We start from the raw sequence: 22,340 nt of genomic DNA, 5'->3' as shown, positions 1-22,340 counted from the left end.
TCAGTAGACACTTGATCATGAAACGGGCTCCAGAGCTGAAAAGAACCAGACTCACATGCCCACCCCAACCTGCAATTATTATGGGATAAACCTGTGAGTTCTCAAGGTCAGGTGAAAAATGCGGACAAAGTTTGAAGTCTTGGCCTCATCTATCAGGTTTACACTAAGCAGAGTGTAACAGGTGTTACAGAATGTGTTCAGAATGGTCCCCAGGTATCTAGGGCCTCAACAACCCAGCTTAAACGATAAATGCTAGTAATTCTCCTCAGTGTGGCAACTGCCCTGGAGCTGAGTTCTGGAGCTGAGGACCTGCCCTACCTTAGGTTCTGTTCTGAGCCTTTCACCAGCTTCACACAAAACATTTGTGCCAACAACAAATGGAAGCACTGACTCGCAGTTCTGTGCTATTCACAAACAGACACTGACAGATCAGTGGGCCAGGGCAACAAAGGGTGCTAATACCTCTGCCTCTCAGCAATCACAGGCTGGGTTTCTTGCTCTGGCCATGATGCTACATGACCCAGGCATTCTCTGAGGAAGGCCTCCAAACTGTCCCAACAACTGATTTCATATAGCTCAGGAGACAGATCCACATCTGCCTTCACAGCATTTCCAGCTTACTAGTGTTTGCTCTGAACTCACTTTTCATTTAAAGTGTTTAATGTAGAGGGAATGAGTACTTCTGATGAGTGGAATAATGCAAAAGTTACAGTGGTCCTCAATTACAGGTGTCACTTGCCAGGCAGGTCTCTGGCTCTTGCCTGACTTTTCCATCACGAGTAACACATGTTATAACCTTGAGTGAACCTCTGTTCTTGTCAGTTTTTCTTACTCCCTGACCTTCTTTTCTTCAGGTATGCAGTTGTGCATCTAATGATCATTTTAGCAGCATAATAGCCCATAGTTTAGGTCTTCCACAGTTAACTTACTCATCCTATATTTTATGGACATTCAGTCTTGTAATTTTATGACAATCAGAGAGTGAGGTAATATCCATCTTCACTGTTAAAATCTGCTCACCCACTGGGTCAGTCAGATGGTGTGTCTTTGGTAGTATTAATAAGTGCCTTTGGATTGTTTCGCTAAATTGTAGCAACTGTTCTTCCCTTTCAACTTTGCTTGGCTCATCAAACATAGAAAAAAGCTGAGGTTTTTCTCATTTTAAAAATTATTATTCTTTGAGAATATCATGCAATTAATTTTGAACACATTCACCCTTTTCCCTTCCAGGTCCATCCCCATTTACCTCCTAACTCCCCTTTTGACTTTGTAACCTCTCGTTTTAAAGTTTAATAATGATCAATTTCATCTTGTGCTGTCCATATACTTCTGGGTGAGGAGCCATTCCCTGGAGTATGGTTGACCCACCAGGGGCTAGACTGTTAAAGAAAAAACTGACCCTCCCTCCCCAGGAGCCATTAGCCGTCCATAGCTTGTCAAGACCCTTCTGGCGTTCATGAACTTATTCCTACTCAGGTATAGACTGTTGACTGGCTTGATCCTGAGTAGCCAATCATACAACTGTCCTGCCATGGCCAGAAGTTGGTTTTATTCTAGTCCTCTTCTATCTCTGGCTCTTATACTCTTTCTTCTCCTTCCTCTACAATGGTCCTGGGCCTCAGGGAAGAGATGGTTTTCTCATTTTCATTTTCACTGACTTCTTTTGGGCTTGTTTGGGATTCTTCTTGAAGAATTGCCTGTTCAGAGTCTTTGCTTGGCATTTAAGAGGAACTTTTAATTCATTAGAATTGTGTTACATGAAGCATAAATATCTTTCTTAGTGTACGTTTGGCCTTTTAACACTGTGTTGCTTTATCATAGAGACTGTCTTGTTTTTTATAGTGATACATTTTCTTTATGAAATGGGTTTCCTACATCTACTACAGCAGTGTTTTACATTTATTTCCAATATAAACATACAAATGTGGGCATACATCTGTATGTGTGTTTAAATTTTAACACATTTCATATTTATGCATAAAGCAAGGTATGTTTAGCAGTCATAAAATGTAAATTCAAGAAACTGTGTAGTCAATACTTTTTAAAAATCTGAAGTAGAACATAAAACTAAAAATTTAAGAAAACATAAAAATCTCTACAACTTTAGATTTGGAATTGAATTGAGATACAACACTGAAAATTTAATCTGAAGAAGGAAAAAGATCAACTTTATTATCATTAAAAACAAATGAATTACTCCTGCAGCAAGTGCATTTTGCCAAGGAGCAAGAGAAGCAAGGAGTAACTGGCTTAATTACTGTTAAAATCCTTTGCTTTGTGAAAACAATGAGACAAAGCACAGATTTACTGCAAATCACTTATGGAATCAAGGACTTTGTACCCAGAGCATATAAAGAAGAATGATCATAATTTGACAACAATGAAGCAAACAACCCATGTTAAAAAGTGGATTACAAATAAGTATGTGAAATTGTGCTTCACCAAAGTCCATGGTCTTTACGGAAATAAAAATTAAAGCCACAGTGAGATAACATAGAAAAGTATCATGAAAATGGATAAAACACAAAATTAAGACCTTATAAGAGCAAGCGCTCAAAGGAGGCAGAATGATTGCAGCCTTTGCATGCTGCTGGCGGGAATGGAAAGTGGCATAGCTACTCTGAAGAACAAACTTCATAGTCTCCATACATATGGAATAGGACCCCAGTGTATGGAATATTTATGTACATAAAAGCTTGCACACAAATATATTGCAATTTCACCTCTAGTTGCAGCAAACAAGTAACAATCAAGATGTCATTTCAACAGCTAAATGAATAAACAAATCATGGTTTATCTGTTCCACCCATGCAATGGAATAATATTCAGCAATCAACCAGAATGTTGAAGGTCCCTGCGATAGAAAACAGACCATGGTAAGTAGATTGTGTGTTGCACATACATGACACAGCACTGAAAAGAGAAGGGGGAAAGGAACTGGCCTAAGTTGCTTTTAAAAAGAATGTTTGGAGTGTATACTAAAAAACTAAAGAAAATAATACTGTCAAATACACAATGTTTTTGTAGGTAAGTTCATTTCATACAGGGGTACTACATATACAAACCATTGACTAGATTAGAAAATGGAAGCTGAGGACATAGTAAGGACAAATTACATAGTCAGAAACAGTATGAACTCAGGGTTAGCTGCATATAGATACATACAACAAAACATGGATGTATGGACATAAATTATTTCCTAGTTCTTCCAGTTGAAGGGAGATATAAACAGTGATCCTTTTGTTCCAAGGAACACATTCAGTGCCCCAATCATATTTTATAACACTATTAGTTCTCCAATAAAAGCAAATATGAATCTTTAGCAGAATGGACACAGGGAAACTACAAGAAACTACTACTGAAAGGAAGTAAATGGAATGCATACCAAAGGGCTCATGTACAAGTGGCCAAAGATAAAAAAAGTTGAGTGACAAGACAATAACACTCAATTATACCTCAAAAACACAATTTGCCAAGTCCATATTTATAAACAAATAATTGAAAAAGAGATGAAGAGCTTTCTTATAGAACGATTACAATAAGTATAGAAGGAATGAGTTAACCAGAGGTATACCATAGAAATGCTTGCTTCAGAAAAGATCCATGGATGAATGCTAAAATTAGTACGTGAAATCTTAAGTAGGAACTTCAAAGTCTTCCCTTCCCATATTTCTTTTCAGTGACATTGATTGAATCCAGGGCCTCGTGCATGCTAGACAAGCATTCTGCCACTAAGCTACATCCTTAGTCCCAAAATAAATTTTAATTGCTTTAGTGATTTTTACACACTCACAGAGTCTCTGATACTCTCCTGCAGGAGATAGAATGAAATTCCTCATTCCCTGGATGCTGGCTGGACTGGTGACTTGCTCTTTATTACTAGGCGTAATAAATGAGAAGCTTTAGGTAAGCTACAGTGAACTACTTAAGCACATAGTCGAAGTTAATACAGCTAGCAGTAGACCATGCTGATGGAAGAAAACAAGAAAAGCACTTTGCTAATGACACTCACCAAACCTATAACCCTATTCTAATTTTGGAAAAACCTTAGGCAGACTCAAGACCCAGTGTAGCACTGAAATATGAGTATTTTTCAAAAGCATGAAGGCCAGTAACAGTACTGAGAAGCTGCTGCTGCATGTCACAAGGTACTAAGGACGCGATAAAAGATTATAATGGGGAGAGGGGAGGTGGGACCGGGAGGGGAGGAGGGAGGGGCTCATGGGGGGATACAAAGTGAATAAAGTGTAATTAATAAAAAAAGATTATAATGGTAGATGATGGACAGGCCCTTGGAGCATGAAGTTGTTAAAGTGGGAAATAACTAAACTATAGCTCATCAGTGTTGTATGAAAGATGATTTTTTTTTCTTTTGTCAATGTAATGTAGTTATGTAAGATAGTATAGTGAAAGTTACATGGTAAAACTATTTTTTACAAGTATATGTAATATACATATGCAAATAAAACACAAATTAAAAAGTTAAAGAAGAGTAGTAGGAAAGAATCTTAAGTATATAAAGATAGATTAAAAACTGAAGAAAAGCACAGAACTTTAAACGGAGACACTGACAAACAGACAAACAAACAAACAAACAAAGCCTTTATTCACTTGACAAAATACTCGATCCTGAAAAAAATTCTTCCTAAATCTTAATGAAAATCATAATGTTTGTGTATGAATACTGTGACAAGTGGATTCTAAATTTTATTTGGAAGTATAAAAGACCAGGAAAAGTAATATTGTTTAAGAACAGGCTAGTTAATTTGCTTACCAAACACAAAGTACTTCTAAATAGTGGTCATTAATATGGGTATAGTACTGATTCAAGGTGCGTAACTGGCTAGTGGCATAGGGCTGGATGTCAGAAAATAGCCCTACTCGTGGATACTTGAAGTGTATTAAAGACCTGTTTATTATGAGATGTCCTTTTAAATAAAACACTCAAGGACAACTGGAAACTCACATGGGCAAATACTAAGTTAGACCCTTAATTTTCTCACACCATACATCAAAATTGCATTCCTGCCATTCCAGGGGATTATGACAAGTAAAACTAGAAGGTCCATATGACTGAATATAGAAGACTATCTCATGGACTTGGGGCTAGGATAACTAAGAAGCAATAATCGAAAAGGAAAATACCAATTTGACTACATTCAGAGTCAAAACCTAAATAGCTAAATGCATTTTAACTAGTAAAAAGAGAATCAAAAATAATAAAACCTACAAAAAGTTGAATGTATCAATATGAAAAATAGCCAGGCTTGGTGGTGCAGGTCTGTAATCCTAGCTACTTATGAAACTGAGGCCGAAGGACTGTTGAGTTTAAAACCTTGCCTGGGCAACAGTGAGCCAGGACAACTCTCAAAGAGCAGGACCCTATCTCAAAGAGTAAAAAGAGGGTCAGAGATAGCTCAGTGGCAGAGTGCTTTCCTGGTATGTTTAAGACCGTTTAGCACTGACAAGAATGACCTAACCAAAAAATAAGCAATACAACCCCCTCCCCCGCAAATGAAAGAAGAATCCAAAAGCCTGATGAGCTTATGGAAAGGTGTTGTGCCTGACTAGCAATCAGGGAAATGTAAATAAACTCAGGAGCTCATGGCCCATGGGGGCCAGCGGCAGACTTCCAGCAGGAAACTACACAGACATTACTTAGTCATAGCTGGGAGAAAGGCTCAAGTAAAGGGCTCCGTGCCTATGACATCCTCAAACCAGGGAAAGACCAGTAAACCTTGAGGAATGTGTGCACATGAAGAGGCCCACAGGTCTGGGACCTGGTGGGAGTGTGTTACCGCTCCCATTTTAGAGACTTGGGGCTGAGATTCAAGTGCACTGGGTTATATTATACACTTGTCAAGTCACAGCTAAAATTTCATCCAGGATTCAAATGTTCTTTTGGAAAAAAAAAAAAAAAGAAAAAGAAAAAGAACATAAATACATATTTCACTGCTTGCATCACTTGTACACAGAAGAAAGGAGCAGCAAAGAGGTGGCTGAAAGAGGGGCCTGTGCTCTACACACCCAGAATGACAAGTGCTGTCTCCAAGCCTGAGGGCCCAGGGTGAGCCCCTCAACTCCTGAGAAAGGCTCAGTCCTGGTATTAGGAAATTAAAATGTGCACATCAGTTGGCTGTCCAGAGCGGGTGGGGCCTGCACCTGCCAGAGAGGAATGTGGACTCTTTGGTTTAATCCTGGGAAGGGTTCATGGGGCCCCTGCAGTGAGGGTCAGAAAGGGGCTCAGCACAGTTGTTTTTCCAAGTCAAAAGGAGAGACTGTTGTCTGCTTGGCATGTTTCAGAGACGATGGGGGTGCCTCCCCTTCTGTGGGGAAACAGTTGTCGGGACTGCCACCCCCTTCCCAGTTGGGTCTGTACTCACAGATCAGACATTTCCAAGATTCTGGAAGGGAGGTGGTAGGGCAGGATTTTGACCTCTACACATCAGTGGTGCTCCTCTTAGGCAAGAGCTTGGGGCAAATGTTCTAAGAAGCCTATTGGTTACCCCCATCTCCAAAAAGCCCAGAGTTGGTATTTCATAAAGATATGAAAAGATGGCCCTGCTGCAGAGCAAACTATGAGACCATAGTGAATGTGACAAAGGGTCATCTGGACACTTAGACCCTGCATAAAGGACACTGGAACAATGGCAGATGTTCTCTGCTGAACCAGCCATTGTCAGAGTAGATGGTCCTGGAGAGAAAGTACCATTTTCTAGTGACAGTAAAGTCACATTTTCCTAAAAAACGGTCCCAGTTTTTTGATGCTTTCATTCCTTGGCTGCTTCTGTCTTGTCAGAGCCAGAATCTGGACCTAAGTGTGCAGAGCAGAACAAAACAATTTTGTTTTCTAGGAAAATGGGAGGTCTGGAATGGCGAATGTAGCCTCAGGCGTGGCAACTGCCCCAGCTGGGGCTACCCGCTGCCAAGTTTCACCCTTTCTCAAGAGAACCAAAACCAGACTGTACGAAGCATCATCCTTCTCAGCCAAAGGGCCTACTCATTAGGGTGATTTGCATTTTACTTAAGCATTGGAAAAAAAGATTGAAAGGAAATAGATCAAAATGTGATATGTTTGCCTGTGGATTAAAGGACTTCTAATGATTTTCATTTCCTTCCTTATATGTATTTTCTATTTTGAATGAATGATACATTTAGAAGGCAGAAAGAGATTAGTTTGTGCAAGCCTCCTATATTTGCCTTGTATTCATCATCCTGGGGCTAGCACAATATATCAGTGTCCTTCCTTATCTACCTCCTCCAATCGGTCCTTAAGATGTTCCCAAAGACCCAACCCAGAGCTCTTCCTCCCCAGTTCTCCAAAACCTTCCATTTCCCAGCTTCATTTCCCCTGCATTGAACTCCCAGTCCAGGTCAGCATTTGAGCATTCCAAGTCCAACTCTCTGTAAGGCCCCAGGCCACCCTGCTGCCCACTGCCCTCTGCTGAGACTTGCTGGTGTCAGTAACTTCACCCAGCTGCTCACCCCTGCCCTCCTCCTCCTAACTGATTATAATCCTGCCTAATCTCCCAGATGTAACCTAATCTGCCTTCCTCTACAAGCTTCCCAAGGCTCTGGAGATTGTCCCCTCAATTGCTGTGGGGCTTATGTGTGCCTGGCCCTCAGCACAGGAACCTTGATTTCTTCCTCCCACATGTCACCTCCGGTGCCTGGCACAGGCAAGTCCCCTGAGCCAGCTCACTCCAATGGAGTAAACAAGCTGCCTATGCCCTCCCCTAGAAGAGGCCCTTTCTCTATCCCCTTCAATCAATTTCCCCGTCTTGGTGGATTTGCCAAAGCCCTGTGGATCCTGCACCATGAAGGAAAAAGCCCTCCCTAGGGCATCTGGACAGCTGCATCCAGGCCCTGCGTGACATTGCTGAGCTGCAGCCCCACAGCCTGTGCCAGCTGCCCATGCCCTGCTCACAGACCCTGAGCCAGACCAGACCCTCTACCACCTGTGTCTCCACTCAGAGGCGAGAAGTAAGAGACAAGGACAGAAAGTGTAAAAAGCCATTCCCACAACAGCTGCCAGGAACAAGGCGAGGAGTGCAGTGTAAATGTATATTCACAGCTGGTACCCAGTTCCGCTTAGGAAAATACCTTGCTTGTGTGGACACCTGTTGTTTTTGCATACCCCGCAGCCAGACCTGGCTTGTGGAAATAGCCCACTGAATCTTCCTTAGAGGGGTCCTTGTTTCCTACTCCCTAGTGGGTTGAGATTGAGGAATTCACTGCCTTTTTCCAGAGGGGGCTTTGTAGCTGGGCCACAGCTTCAGAAACATAGCTGAACATCCAAGGCTGTCTTGTGCTTTGGTTTTGAGCAACAAGAGCCTAGCCGTAGCCTGCAGCAGGAGTCACTGGGATAGAGTCTGTGGCCTCTTTCTCCCAGTAGATTTTAGCTGGTGGCCATCTTCCACTCACTGATAAATGGCTCCTTAAGGACACATGCGTATACTTATGCATGTATCTATAGGCAGAGAGTGAGGGAAAGAGAATAAAAAGTGACAGGGTATAAAAGGAAAGAGAGAAAGATCATCACTGTACTAGGTCCAGCTTTGGCTGGCACAGCTAGGTTTGGATTCATAAGCCAGAAAAATATCCCATTTTCCTTATTTAGATCATGTCAGGTTCTGTCATTTGTTACCAAGAGCCCTCATGAATATATAAAGTTAGGGATAAGCTATGAGCCTAAGGAGATAGGTCTGGGGTTAAATCTAGGTTAAAAAAAATGGGAACTACCCTAAGACCCTAAGAGAGTGGTGTTAAGCTTTGGAGGGTAGAGGACAGGAAGGAAGATGATGAGCTAGAAAAAATGTGGCCAGGGGCCCCAGCTTCGCCTGTGCACTGGCCAAGAAGCTCTGGGAAAGGGGCTTCTTACAGCTGTGCACAGACTTTCTACTGTTATAGTGCAAACTCGCTTTCAGAGAAGTTGTCTTAGTAGCCTGTGTTTGCAGCACTTCACAGAGCATTTTTTTTTTTTATTTAGGCAAAGAGTGCAGGATATATTTGACTTGAGATGGACAGTGACATGACAGCTGAAGATGACCTGTGGAATCCCAAGAAATCCTGGGAACAATGCTAAGCTTTGTACAACTCCAGAGTTCATCGTACTGGAGACTTTGCCCTGAATGTCTTTTCTCATAATGGAGATAACAGGCCTAACACATAAATCTCAGAGTAAATAGAAATGGTTCTGTGGGCCAAAAGGTGCTAAAGAGGACAGGCAATGACAGAGCCAGCCCTAAGTGAGCCCAGGAAGCAGAAAGTGAGCAGCACAGCTGCCTACATAACTAAATCAGTCCACCCAGAAATCCATGTTGTAAGAAGTCACTGTCCAGGTCTCCCAAGACACATTTGCAAGGGAAGGTTCCAGGCAGCAAGAGCAGCCCCAGGAAACTTTAATATACAATGGAATCTGGGTTAAGCACTATCTTCTCCAAAAGTTGAGCTCACAGGACATTCCCCAGAAACCTCTGGAGAGGTGGGGAGGAAAGTTTCTGGAGGTCTTTGGATGAAGAAAACAAAAAAGTGGCCTTGATTTTCAAGGAGAAATTACACAGGAAGAAAAAAATGTTTTTAATCTAATTAAGAGCGATCTTTTCACCTTCATCACAACATCACGGAAATGTGCCAGTTCTTAACTTCACACAATAATCAAAGCAATTAAGGAGAAGCCTTGGAAACTGGTGCAGATGTTCTCAGAATGTTTAATGGGGAAATGAGTTGCAGGCCTCATTCTTAGCATCCGGCTCCAGGCCCTGGCTACCAAATCCAGACATCTGCTGGGGCCCCACCCCCAGGCCTGGAGGGCGTGTGCTTGAGAAACACAGGTCTCTTCCCAGGCTGCCTCCAGCGAGGCCAGATCTGGGGCCCCAGAGGCTCCCCATGATTCCTCAAGCCAGAGCCTGGACATAGTCAGAATCACCTCAGAGCTAGGGGGAAGCTTAATGTCAAAATTATGTTAACAACTGATGTCAAAAGTAATCAACTCAAACTGGCTCCCCCACTCCTGCTGGCTGCAGAAGGACTATGAGCAGAAGAGGGGAGGGCACAGAGCCCCTGGCAGGGGCTGGGGGAAACTCTTCATTGACCTCCTCAGCATGAACACCATGAAAAGGTGTGGCAGCATTAGTGCAGTGTAACTCTGTGGGCCTTGGCTTAGCATTGTTAAACTAGACACAAGAATCAAACTGGTCCATCTTTGAGGAATTTCCAAGAATAATCAGAAACTATGTAGAAATGAGGATGCTGCTTACTTAGGAAATAGCCTGTTTTAAAGAACAGAAGGGCATACAACTAAACTTGAATGGCTTGAGAGTAAAGAACTTGCTATACAGGCAGCTCATTAAACCACGTTGGAATCCCTGCTGTGTGGCACACACAAAGAACACAGAGGTAAGGAAAACATCCCTAGTTTTGAGGACACATAGGCAGTATGGGTCCTCACACATGTACAACTTTTAGCATTAATGTTCTCTTTATATCAAAGGCTTCTTAATACAAGAAATACCATGTATGTCTCCCGGGGCCTGTTTTACTGCATACAGGGTAGGCCAAAGACAATGGAAAGAAACTTCTCAAAGTAAGCCTTCAGTGGCAGTCAATACTTCATCTTCACTTCACTAGTGGAACCTTAATGAGTGTTGCAAGCCAATTTCCAACTGCTCAATGGAGTGCTTTCTTAGGAAGTGGCAGGCACAAGTTTCTTACTATTCTTTGTCCATGCAACTAGCTCAAGAAAGTGTGATAGGAATGGGGATAAAGTATTTAAGAATGAAAGTAGCATGATGCACTTTTTATCAATAGGATTTTGGGGACTGCTATGTATAGAGTGTAGCAAAGAGAAAACAAGAGAATTGGGAGGCCAGTGAAGAGTGAAAGGGAACCATCAAAAACCAAAACAAAAAACAACAACAAAAATCCCAAACAAGACAATGGTAGTTGCACATGCCTTTAATAGAAGCACTCAAGAGGCAGAGGCAGGCATATCTCTGAGTTGGAGGCTTGCCTAATCTATAGAGGGAGCTCCAGGACAGCCAGGGCTACACAGAAACCATGTCTTGACACACACACACTACAAAATAAAACAAGACAAAAAAAAAAACCTCAACAACATCCAAAACACCCCCCCCAAATAAATATGGTGGCATTAGCAGGGGAAGAAGCTGTAGCTATCAACAGTGGAAAAATCATAAAAACATAATTTTCAAAACTTCCAGGAAGGTTCCGAGAATAACTTTTCTCATTTAGACTTCAAATCAAAAGTCTTATCCTAAAAATCAGAACAAGCAACCCTAACATCAGTAACAGCAAAACAAAACCATATATGATCCATCCTTTCAACAGTAGACAGAACACTATAAATTAGGAATTATCCATGAGAGGAGAATATGCCCAACATTGTTTGCCTGTGTGTGCAAAAGGCCAGAAGAGACTCTGTCAAAAGAGTGAGAATGCTAAGTAGTGTCAACCAAAATAAGGTGTCACTCTCCACAAAAATACTTTTACAGAAACTCAGAATTAATGTCAGTGATTACTTCTGGGGAGCAGTCAGTGATTTATAGCAACCAAGTGAACATCACAAAAAAAACAGCACAAGTGGTAGTGTACCCAGCAAGATGGCTCAGTGTGAAGAACAACTTTCTACAAAAATGATAGGACTTACGACTCGTCCTTATATACTTGCCTTCCCTTATCCCACCCTGGTTTGGTGGCAGTGTAGAAGATGGTAGATTATATTACAAGTATGGTCCCTGGCCTTTGTTTGTGGAGGAAGCAGTACAGATTTTATTCTAAAACAATCATTTTTGTTTCACATTGTTTGGGGGAAGCCTGAAAGACTGATGTGAAAACTGCATTATTTTTAAACTCAATTCCAGATTTACTCAGTGTGGAAAATAGTGGATATTACTTGCAAACACCATAAGACATCAAAACAGTTATAGTGATTTTGGGAAGGATCAGTTGAAGCATACAAAAGACCACTTGAAAACCACAGAAGACAATCTTCAGAGATTTTCTCTGGAAGTTAAGGGCATTTAAAGTAATGGTGTGTGCTAAAGAACTCACAAAACAGCTGATGTACAGAGCTGGATGTTAAGAAAAGCCCTGGCAACATTGGAAACCATTGCCCTATTGCAGATTTCTATGCTCATCTCAAGCTACAAGTAAAAGCAAAGACAGGACTGTAAATAGTCTGTCTAACTATTGAAGAAAAACTCCAATCCTGTTAATTTGCAAAAGCTGGCAGAATCCTGCTCCCCCACCTCTGATTCCTACAAGAAAATCTTTCATAATGAACTGAACATAAGTGGAAAGAACAGAGACTTCAGAGACCACATAGAGCTTCACACACACAAAAATAGCTTAGGAGTCACTAAAAATCACTTATAGTCTGTAGCATTAGAAAAATATGGAGGCAGAAAAGAATCTAATGTTCACAGTTATATAAAATATTGAAAGTATATAACTTTAAACAAAAGTTATGAAATATACAGAGAAACATTAACAGTAAAGTACAAAAGGCTTAAAGTAGCACAGACACCAGACCTTACAAAAATATTGTTTTTAATTAGGCTAGGGAATGGTTTAGCTGGTTAAGGGACTTGCTGCCTAAGTGTGGTGACCTGAATTTGAGCTCCAGAACCCACATAAAGATATAAGGAGAAAGTACACAACATTGTTCCCTAACCTACAAATGGACATAATGGAATACATACCTGAGTAATAATAAAAAGAAATAGTCTAAATTGTGCTGAAAGAGCAAAAGAAAATGATAGAAAAAGAATTAAAGAAAACGGAGAATAATGGAGAATGAAATACAAGTTAGAAAATGGAATTAAACAAATTTTGGAACTGAAAAGTATGAACAAATGAAAAAACCCATTAGAATTTATCAGCAGAGCTGAATGGATACAAGAATCAGTGGACTCGAGGATCAAGTACAATAACAAGTATGAGCATCAGAAAAAAAAAAACTGAACATCCTGAGAGTTCTATGATAAACTACCAAATATACTGATATCTATGTTGGAAATCCTGGATAGTAGGTGAAAGAAAGGGCAGGAAGAGTAATTAAAGTTATAGCTTGCCAAATTTGATTAAAGATGCAAAACTTTATGCCCAGGAGCAAAACCAAAAGGGTCCAGGAAGGATAACAAAAAGTCACACAGAAATAACTATCAATTGTTGAAAGACAAAACAGATTAGGAAAAGTAAAAGAAACATGGCTTATCATGTAGTGATTCTCAATACAATTAATAACATGTTTGTCATCAGCAAGTATGGAGTCCAGGGGGAATGAAATAGCATGTTCTAAATACAGAGAAGAAAAGTTCTGTCAACAAAATTTTTGTTCCAACAAAATTACTCTAACATCGAGAAATTAAGAGCTTCTCAAGTGAATAAAATCTGGAAAGCTCATACTATATTGGTTTTGCAAAAAAAGAGAGAAAAAAATAATTCAGGCTCAAATAAAAAGGGATTAAAAGTAACTAGAATCCACAAAAACAAGCACAGAACTTGAGGACTAGGTAGCTACATAAAATATAAAAGCCAGTATTATGTATAGTATCTAAGTTTTTAAATGTTTATTATTTCTTGTGATAAAAATACGTGATATACATATCTACTATCAATCTTATGGTATTGGGGATATTCATATCATAAATATACAACTTGAAATTATATGGACTTGAAGAGAATAGAGCTAGATAGGATCTTAATTTTTCTATGATTTTGAAACTATGTTGGTATAAACTCAAACTAGAATGTTATAAAGTTAGGATATTAAGTGAAACTCTAGTCAAATTATTCAGGAAAATGTCTTGAAAATATATACTCTTCAACATGTAAAAACCTTATAAATTATCTCAACAAGTAAAATGTTGAATTGACTGAAAGCCATTTCTATATCTGTATTACAAATGAAAAGATTAAAAATATTATCTCACTCAAGATTATCTTTTCTAATTTCCAGCATTTGACTGAAAATTTTATGATTTCCCTGTTTTTAATAGCTGAGTAGTATCTTGAGTGAGGTAACCCAGAAGAAGAAAGACATATATGTATATACTCATTCCTAAGGGAGTTTTTAGACATATAACATAGGATAAACATACTAAACTCTGTACTCCTAAAGAAGCAAAACAACAAGGAAGACCCTAGGGAATATGCTCAGTTCTCATTCAGAAGGGCAAACGCAATAGACATTGGAAGCAGAAGAAGACAGGGCACAGGATAGGAGCCTACCATAGATGGCCTCTAAAAGACTACTGATCAAGGTATCAAAGCAGAGGGTGAGACACATAGCCAAACTTTGGGCAAAATGCATGGAATTTTATGTAAGAAGGGGGAGATAGACAGACCTGGAGGGGACAGGAGCTTTAAAAGGAGACCAACAGAAAGAAAAAAACAAAACAAACAAACAAATAACTGTGCCCTGGGGTCCCTTTAGAGACTGATACCCCAACCAAGGACCATGCATGGAGAGGACATAAAACTCCTGTTTAGATGTAGCCCAAAGACTCAGTCTCCAAATGGGTTCCCTAGTAAGGGGAGCAGGGCTGTCTCTGGCATGAACTCAGTGGTAGGCCCTCTGATCACCCCCCCATGGGGGGAGGGGTACAGGCTTGCCAGGCCACAGAGGAAGACAATGCAGCCAGTCCTGATGAGACCTGGCAGGCCAGAGTCAGAGAATGGGAGGAGGTCCTCCTCTATCTGTGAACTAGGGAAAGTGCATAAGGGGAGGAGAGGAAGAGAGGGTGGAATTAGGAGGAGACAAGGGAGGGGGCCATAGCTGAGATTCAAAGTGAAGAAATTGTAATAAATAATAATCATTTAAAATAAATAAAGAACAAAGCGAATAAAGTGTAATGTAAAAAATAAAAATTTAATTAAAAATAGACAATAAACATCACAGAAATTAAAAAAAAAATAAATAAAAAAGAAAAAATATCTCCAAAATGAGGGAGAAGTGAGAGGAAGGGAGAGAGAGAAAGAAAGAGATACATAGACACGGAGAATGGAGAATCAGAACATACTACAATAGAACTTGCTGGAATCAGCTTGGGTAGGAAAACCTAATTCGTGGTTGAACTGCTGAAGTTTAGATAAGGACAAATGTAAAAGGTAAAAAGTCAAAGGTACTTAGTTTGGGGGAAAGCTTTAAAAGTTTCATGAATTACTTCCTCCAGGAGCTTGGTCAGATTGTTATACCTAGTACTAGAGAAGAATTCTCCTGAAACTTTCAATATTGGGGAGAAGGGGAAGAACCATTTTAGAAATAAATAATAGTGTTTTTCTTAGAAGGGTTTACTCTTATGGGAAATTATACTAGATCCTAACCAGCTACTGTTTATAACAGCCTAGCTCACTTAAAGCAAGGTTCCTCAATTCTAACCAGCTCTAGACATTTTTTGTGTGGAAAAGAAATATCCAAACATCATAACAGTTCACTGTAGCCATCCTATGCCACACAAGAAGAGAGAAAAATATTGAAGAACAGTTGTGAAGTTCAATCAAGAGGCTTAAGATTAGTAAAAGTGAGATTGAACCATAGAACTATGGAATGCCTCTCATACTCTAAACCTTTCTCTTTTATTAGTAAAGATCAGCAGCATCTAAAAGACAACTTTTGAAAATACAGCAATCATCAGGGCAGACATTCCAGATTTGTTGAAATTATCACAGATGTTTGAACTGTGAAACAGAAGAAGGCAACATTGAAGGACAATATCAACAAAGGGACCAAAGTCATAGAAAAATATGAAAGTGCTGGGAACCAGAAATTTCAATGCATTAAAAATACTCTTCATGGACTCATTTGATTGCACACAGCTGAGAAAAAATTTCAGATTACCTTTTTGTACAAGCAACTAAAACTAAAAAACAAAAATGAACAAAATACAGTGAGAATTTGGCTGACTTGTTAAAGTGCTTGCCATGTAAGTACAGGACCTTAGTATGGCTCTCAGATCCTAAGTAAAAAAGCTGGGCATAGTGTGGAGACATTATAAGATATGCAGATCCCTAGCAATCCTAGAAATAGACACAGAGAAGCCAAAGAAACATTTGAAACAACAGTAACTAAAAATTTCCTACAAATTAGTATCATACACTAAACCATATGCCCAAGAAGCTGACAGAACACCAAACAGGATAAACACCAAAACCTGCATATAAGCTTATCATTATCTACAGGAAATCAAATATTTAAAAAGTCATAGAAGAGCACTCTTCTATAAAGTAGCAACCATACAAACTATATTCAATCTCTCCTATGAAACCATGTAAGCAAGAAAAGTGGAGTGAAAAAAACAAAGCGCCTATATATTATTCTGTACTCTGGAATTGTCTTTCAAAAGTGAAGAAATACTTTCTCAGATAAAGAAAATGTGACTACAGTTATGGCTAGTTGACTCTCTTTATAAGGAATGTTGAAGTCTTGTAGACAGAAGGAATATAGGTATGAAACTGAGACAGACCTAAAGAAAGGAAGGAAGAACATCAAAGGTAAGTGAATGTAAACTATTACCTTTTATTTTAAAATAAGCCTAACAGGTAGAATTTATTCAAAACAATTGTTTAATTACATTTACATATACCTAAGTGAAATGAATGGCAATGATGATTTTAAAAAGAAGATGGAGTTATGGTTACTTTAGGTCATACCATATGTTAATTGGTATGTTATTATTTGAAAGTGGTCTTAGATGAAAAGTGGATACAAAATCCAGAGAATTATCCAAAACAGAAAAAATGCAGTGTAAGAAGTATACAGAGAGAAAGAGAGAGTGAGAGTGAGTTCAAAACTCAAAAGAACCATAGACATTACAGGTCTCAGTAGTTTTATAGATAATAATCCTAGTAAACTAACTTTTCACAAAAATATATAGCAAAACCAGTTTGTATTCAGCAGGTTGTATCAGCAGTCTCCTGGGTTCATGGTACCAGAGTCTCACACATAATCACGTGTTTACAGTAGATTTCAGATCAGCCATTGGTCTTACTAGACAAATACTTGAAGTAGCTATTTCGAAGAGTTAAAGACATTAGTAAATATAATAAAAATATAAGCTATAGAGTAGGAAAAACAGCAAAGAACTCCCCAAAACTTAGTAGGACTGGTACTGTAGTCCGACGGCAGTACAGTATTTGTTCATTCTAAACAAATCTTAAAGTTTCAACTTCATCAATTAAAAAAAATATGTACGACTGAATTTTGCCTTCTGATTTAAAAAGTTCAAAGATAATCTGAGGTTAAATAAATGGCAAGTTTTATTAATGTGAATCAGTTTCAGCAGGAGAAACAACTTCATTCAGCATGGATATTAAGGATCCACATCTCAAATCCAATTTCCAGAAGCACAATGGTGTTGAAAAAAGCCAGGCTTCTAAAGAAGATTATCCCATGCCTCAGCCAGTTCAATAAAATCTACAAAACCATCAAATGTGAGAAGTGGTCTATTGTGAAGATTAAGAAGGCAATGAAGAACAAGCTTATGTTAGATCATCAATTTGAGTACATTGATGAGGACTTCAAAATTAGCTAAGAATGTGGAAAGACAGGAGACAGGTAACTTTTGCCATGTTCTCAAATCAAAAGCCTTTTAAAATGCAATATTTAGTTTGAACATTTATTTCCTGAGGATTTAAAAGATCCTAAGGTGGGAATGCTCTTTAAAAAAAAAAGATGGTTATAGATATCATGTGGAAGTATCTTTTCTAAGAAGTTAATACAAAAGCTTTTATGTTTTTACAAAGGCAAGATTTATGAAAAGATGCACAGGATGATGAAGAATAGTATACTGAAAATATCTCAGTTGTAAAACATCTCAATTGTAGGTGAAGAAGGTTGTGAACTTAATTGAAGGCCTTTGAAGAAATCTGTGATGCCAAATAGCTTCTCTTTTCCTCTCTCCCTTGTCCCCATCTTTCTTTAACATATCAGATGGCTTGAATTTAGTGCTGTGATATTAGCAAGGTGTCTTGGAATCTAATAAGTAAGCCAATAAGTTAGACCCAGAAGCCAAAGAAGTTTAATAAATGCACTGAAGACACACGAGCTGAGTTCCACTTACAAGGAAGATTTCAATAATGTATATCATGTTGAGAAAATTATTTTCCTCCCCTAAAACCACGATATTAGCGAATAAAATATGACACATGGAACTATTTGAACCCGAAGTTTGAAAATGGGAAATAAATGGAAATATATGAGAAAACATACACGGGAAGACAAAACTGTGAAGAATAAGTACAAAGAGTAAAAACTATTAGTAATATGTTAGACATTATTCCACATAGACAATTACTAAGCATCTTAAAGTCTATTAAATTCTTGATTGTCATGGTGTTTAAAATAAACAGGACCCAACTAGTATACTGCTTACAAGAAACCTTCACGTATAATGACATACAAAGTAAACATAAGCAAAATAAAAAATATCTATAGTGTTAACACTAGTCAAAAGAAAGTGTATTTCAGTATTGAGATGGAGTGGACTGCAAGTAAGCAAAGACAACAATTTGCCAAGAAGATGAAATACCTATAATGTGTATGTTTTTCAAAACACACAACTTTAAAATCTGATAGAACTTAAAGGCATTATACTCTTTTAGACTTGAATACTTTCATACTCCTGTTAAAAATAAATACTTCTAGTATGAAATTCATTCAGGACTTAACCGAAATGAATCTTTTCATTCATTAACCATACAATATATCTATATATATCCTCAACAACAGAATATACACTATTCTTATGTTTAAATGTATTTAACCAAGATCAATAATTTTTGGACATACAACACATCCTAACAAAGCTGAAAGAATACAAATGGACTGATGGAGTGCCGCCAAAGTACAATTAATTTTCAAAGAATAGGAAAATAGAGAAAAAAACCTTGAAATCCTAAGACCTGAAAATTAAGCAAGCATGTCTAAATAAACATGTGGTTCAAAGAAGAACTCTGAAGATAAATTTTTTACATTGTAACATCAAGTTTGTGATGCAGTGAAAACTGTATGAAGTAGTTTTTATAGCATTGAAAATAAAGTATTGACAATAAATTATACTTTCAGCTTTAAGAGATTGAACAACAACAGGAAAGAAAGAACAATAGAAATTAGAGGAGAAAATCAACAAAATAAAAAGGTTATTGCATTAATAACTAAGTAAAAATGACAAATTCTTTAATCAGGCTAGCTAAACAAGAAAGACAAGGCATGAATCACTAATGCTAGACACAAAAGATGGAATAATGGATTAAAATAAATGAAGTAGACCAATTTCTTGGAAAATATAATGTGTCAAGTGTTGCAAAGAAGACATTAATGTCAAAAGTCAACCTAAACAGCACCATGCTCAGAAGAGTTTACTGATTAATTCTGACAAATATTTAAAGAACTTGTATCAAATTTTCTACAATGTCTTTCAGAAGGTAGAAAATATTGCCTAACTCATTTGTTGAAGCCAAATTGTCCTAATTTCCATAGCAAACACATTCTAAGCAAGCTGTACATATAAAACAACATACTGCAAAACATTAATATGCCAAATCTTAAGAATATCAAAGCTGTTCAAGGCTATGAAACATTGAAAACTCAGTTAAGTGATCACAAGAAGCAAAAATACTGTTACATAGTTATGTCACTGAACACAAATATGCATCTGACAAAAATCTCTAGCAACTCATGGTAAAAAGTAATAACTCTGGAACATTAAAACCTCAGGTAAGTATTCACAAGAAGCAAAAAAGAAGTTACATGATTATATCACAGGACACAATAATGCATCTGACACAATACTAACTCCTGATTTAAAAAAGCTCATTGGAACATTAAAAACCCAGGTAAGTAATCTCAAGCAGCAAAAAGAAGTTACATGACACAATTTACAACTCTTACTAATGAGAATAAAATCCCAAGAGCTCTGGACATTAAAAACTAAGGTAACCTGATCACAAGACAGAAGAAGCAAAAAGAAATTACATGATTATTTCACTAGACTAAAAAATCTGATAACATTCCTTACCAATTCAAGAGCAAAACAAAACAACAAAAACCTCTGGAACATTAAAATCTCAGGTAAGTAATCACAAGAACCCAAAAGAAATTATATGATTATATCATTGGACACAAAAGTGCATCTGTTTGACAAAATCTTTTACTAAGTCATGATTTAAAAAAAAAACAACAACTCTGGAACATTAAAAATTCAGGTAAGTAATCACAAGAAGTTACATGATTGTATTACTGAACACAAAAATGCATCTGACAAAATTCCACACCACACGTAATTACAAAAAACACAACCAACAACTCTGGAAAATTAAGAATTCAAGTAAGTGATCACAAGAAGCCAAAAGAAAATACATGATTATATCATTGGACACAAAAATGCATTGGACAAAACTCTTTACCACCTCATGATTAAAAAGAAAAATAACTCTGGAACATTGAAAATTCAGGTAAGTGATCACAATACACAAGCAAAAAGAAGTTACATGATTACATCAGTAGACACAAATCTAACAACAGTCTTTACCAACTCATGATCAAAATAGAACAAACAACAAAAACCTCTGGAACATTAAAATCTCAGGTGAGAAATCACAAGGAGCCAGAAGAAGTTAAATGATTATTTCACGGGACACAAAAAATACATTTGACAAATATTCTATACCAACTCATGATTACAACAAACAAACAGACAGACACAACCAACAACTCTGGAACATTAAAAATTCAGGTAAGTGATCACAGACATAAGAAGCAAAAACAAGTTACATGATTATATCAGTAGACACAAATATGACAACATTCTTTACTAACTCATGATCAAAACAAAACAAACAATAAAAACCTCTGGAACATTAAAATCTCAGTTGAGAAATCACAAGAAGCCAGAAGAAGTTAAATGATTATTTCACTGGACACAAAAATACATTTGACAAATATTCTATACCAACTCATGATTACAACAAACAAACAGACACAACCAACAACTCTGGAACATTAAAAATTCAGGTAAGTGATCACAGACATAAGAAGCAAAAACAAGTTACATGATTATATCAGTAGACACAAATATGACAACATTCTTTACTAACTCATGATCAAAACAGAACAAACAACAAAAACCTCTGGAACATTAAAATCTCAGTTGAGAAATCACAAGAAGCCAGAAGAAGTTAAATGATTATTTCACTGGACACAAAAATACATTTGACAAATATTCTATACCAACTCATGATTACAACAAACAGCACAACCAATAACTCTGGAACATTAAAAATTCAGGTAAGTGATCACAGACATAAGAAGCAAAAACAAGTTACATGATTATATCAGTAGACACAAATATGACAACATTCTTTACTAACTCATGATCAAAACAAAACAAACAATAAAAACCTCTGGAACATTAAAATCTCAGTTGAGAAATCACAAGAAGCCAGAAGAAGTTAAATGATTATTTCACTGGACACAAAAATACATTTGACAAATATTCTATACCAACTCATGATTACAACAAACAAACAGACAGACACAACCAACAACTCTGGAACATTAAAAATTCAGGTAAGTGATCACAGACATAAGCAAAAACAAGTTGCATGATTATATCAGTAGACACAAATATGACAACATTCTTTACTAACTCATGATCAAAACAGAACAAACAATAAAAACCTCTGGAACATTAAAATCTCAGTTGAGAAATCACAAGAAGCCAGAAGAAGTTAAATGATTATTTCACTGGACACAAAAATACATTTGACAAATATTCTATACCAACTCATGATTACAACAAACAAACAGACAGACACAACCAACAACTCTGGAACATTAAAAATTCAGGTAAGTGATCACAGACATAAGAAGCAAAAACAAGTTACATGATTATATCAGTAGACACAAATATGACAACATTCTTTACTAACTCATGATCAAAACAAAAGAAACAATAAAAACTTCTGGAATATTAAAATCTCAGTTGAGAAATCACAAGGAGCCAGAAGAAGTTAAATGATTATATCACTGGACACAAGAATGCATTTGATAAAAATTCTATATCAACTCATGATTACAAAAACAAAACAAAACAAAACAAAAAAACAAAAAACCACAAAAACCAAAAAAAAAAACAAAACCAACAGCTCTGGAACATTAAAAATTCAGGTAAGTAATCCCAAGAAGCAAAAAGAAGTTACATGATTGTATCAATAGACACAAATCTGATAACATTCTTTACCAACTCATGATACAAAACAAACAACCTAAGGAACATAAAATCTCAGGTGAGAAATAACAAGAAGCCAAGGGAAGTTAT

At 37.5% G+C, this 22,340-nt stretch overlaps 1 protein-coding gene and 1 long non-coding RNA gene across 5 annotated transcripts in view; one reads left to right on the top strand and one right to left on the bottom strand.

The window, feature by feature from the left end:
* Window positions 1-22,340, bottom strand: part of Kcnq1 (potassium voltage-gated channel subfamily Q member 1) — a 332,782-nt gene that overhangs the window by 167,513 nt on the left and 142,929 nt on the right. The gene's annotated exons all lie outside the window — the stretch shown is intronic.
* On the top strand, window positions 1,964-22,164 carry LOC132653767 (uncharacterized). Its single transcript, XR_009591629.1, has 2 exons — window positions 1,964-2,876; window positions 8,990-22,164. It is a non-coding gene; the product is annotated as an uncharacterized LOC132653767 (long non-coding RNA).

Source organism: Meriones unguiculatus, chromosome 1, assembly GCF_030254825.1.
Source record: "Meriones unguiculatus strain TT.TT164.6M chromosome 1, Bangor_MerUng_6.1, whole genome shotgun sequence".
In the NCBI taxonomy this organism is placed as follows: Eukaryota; Metazoa; Chordata; class Mammalia; order Rodentia; family Muridae; genus Meriones; species Meriones unguiculatus.
This window is presented reverse-complemented; position numbering and strand designations above follow the sequence as displayed.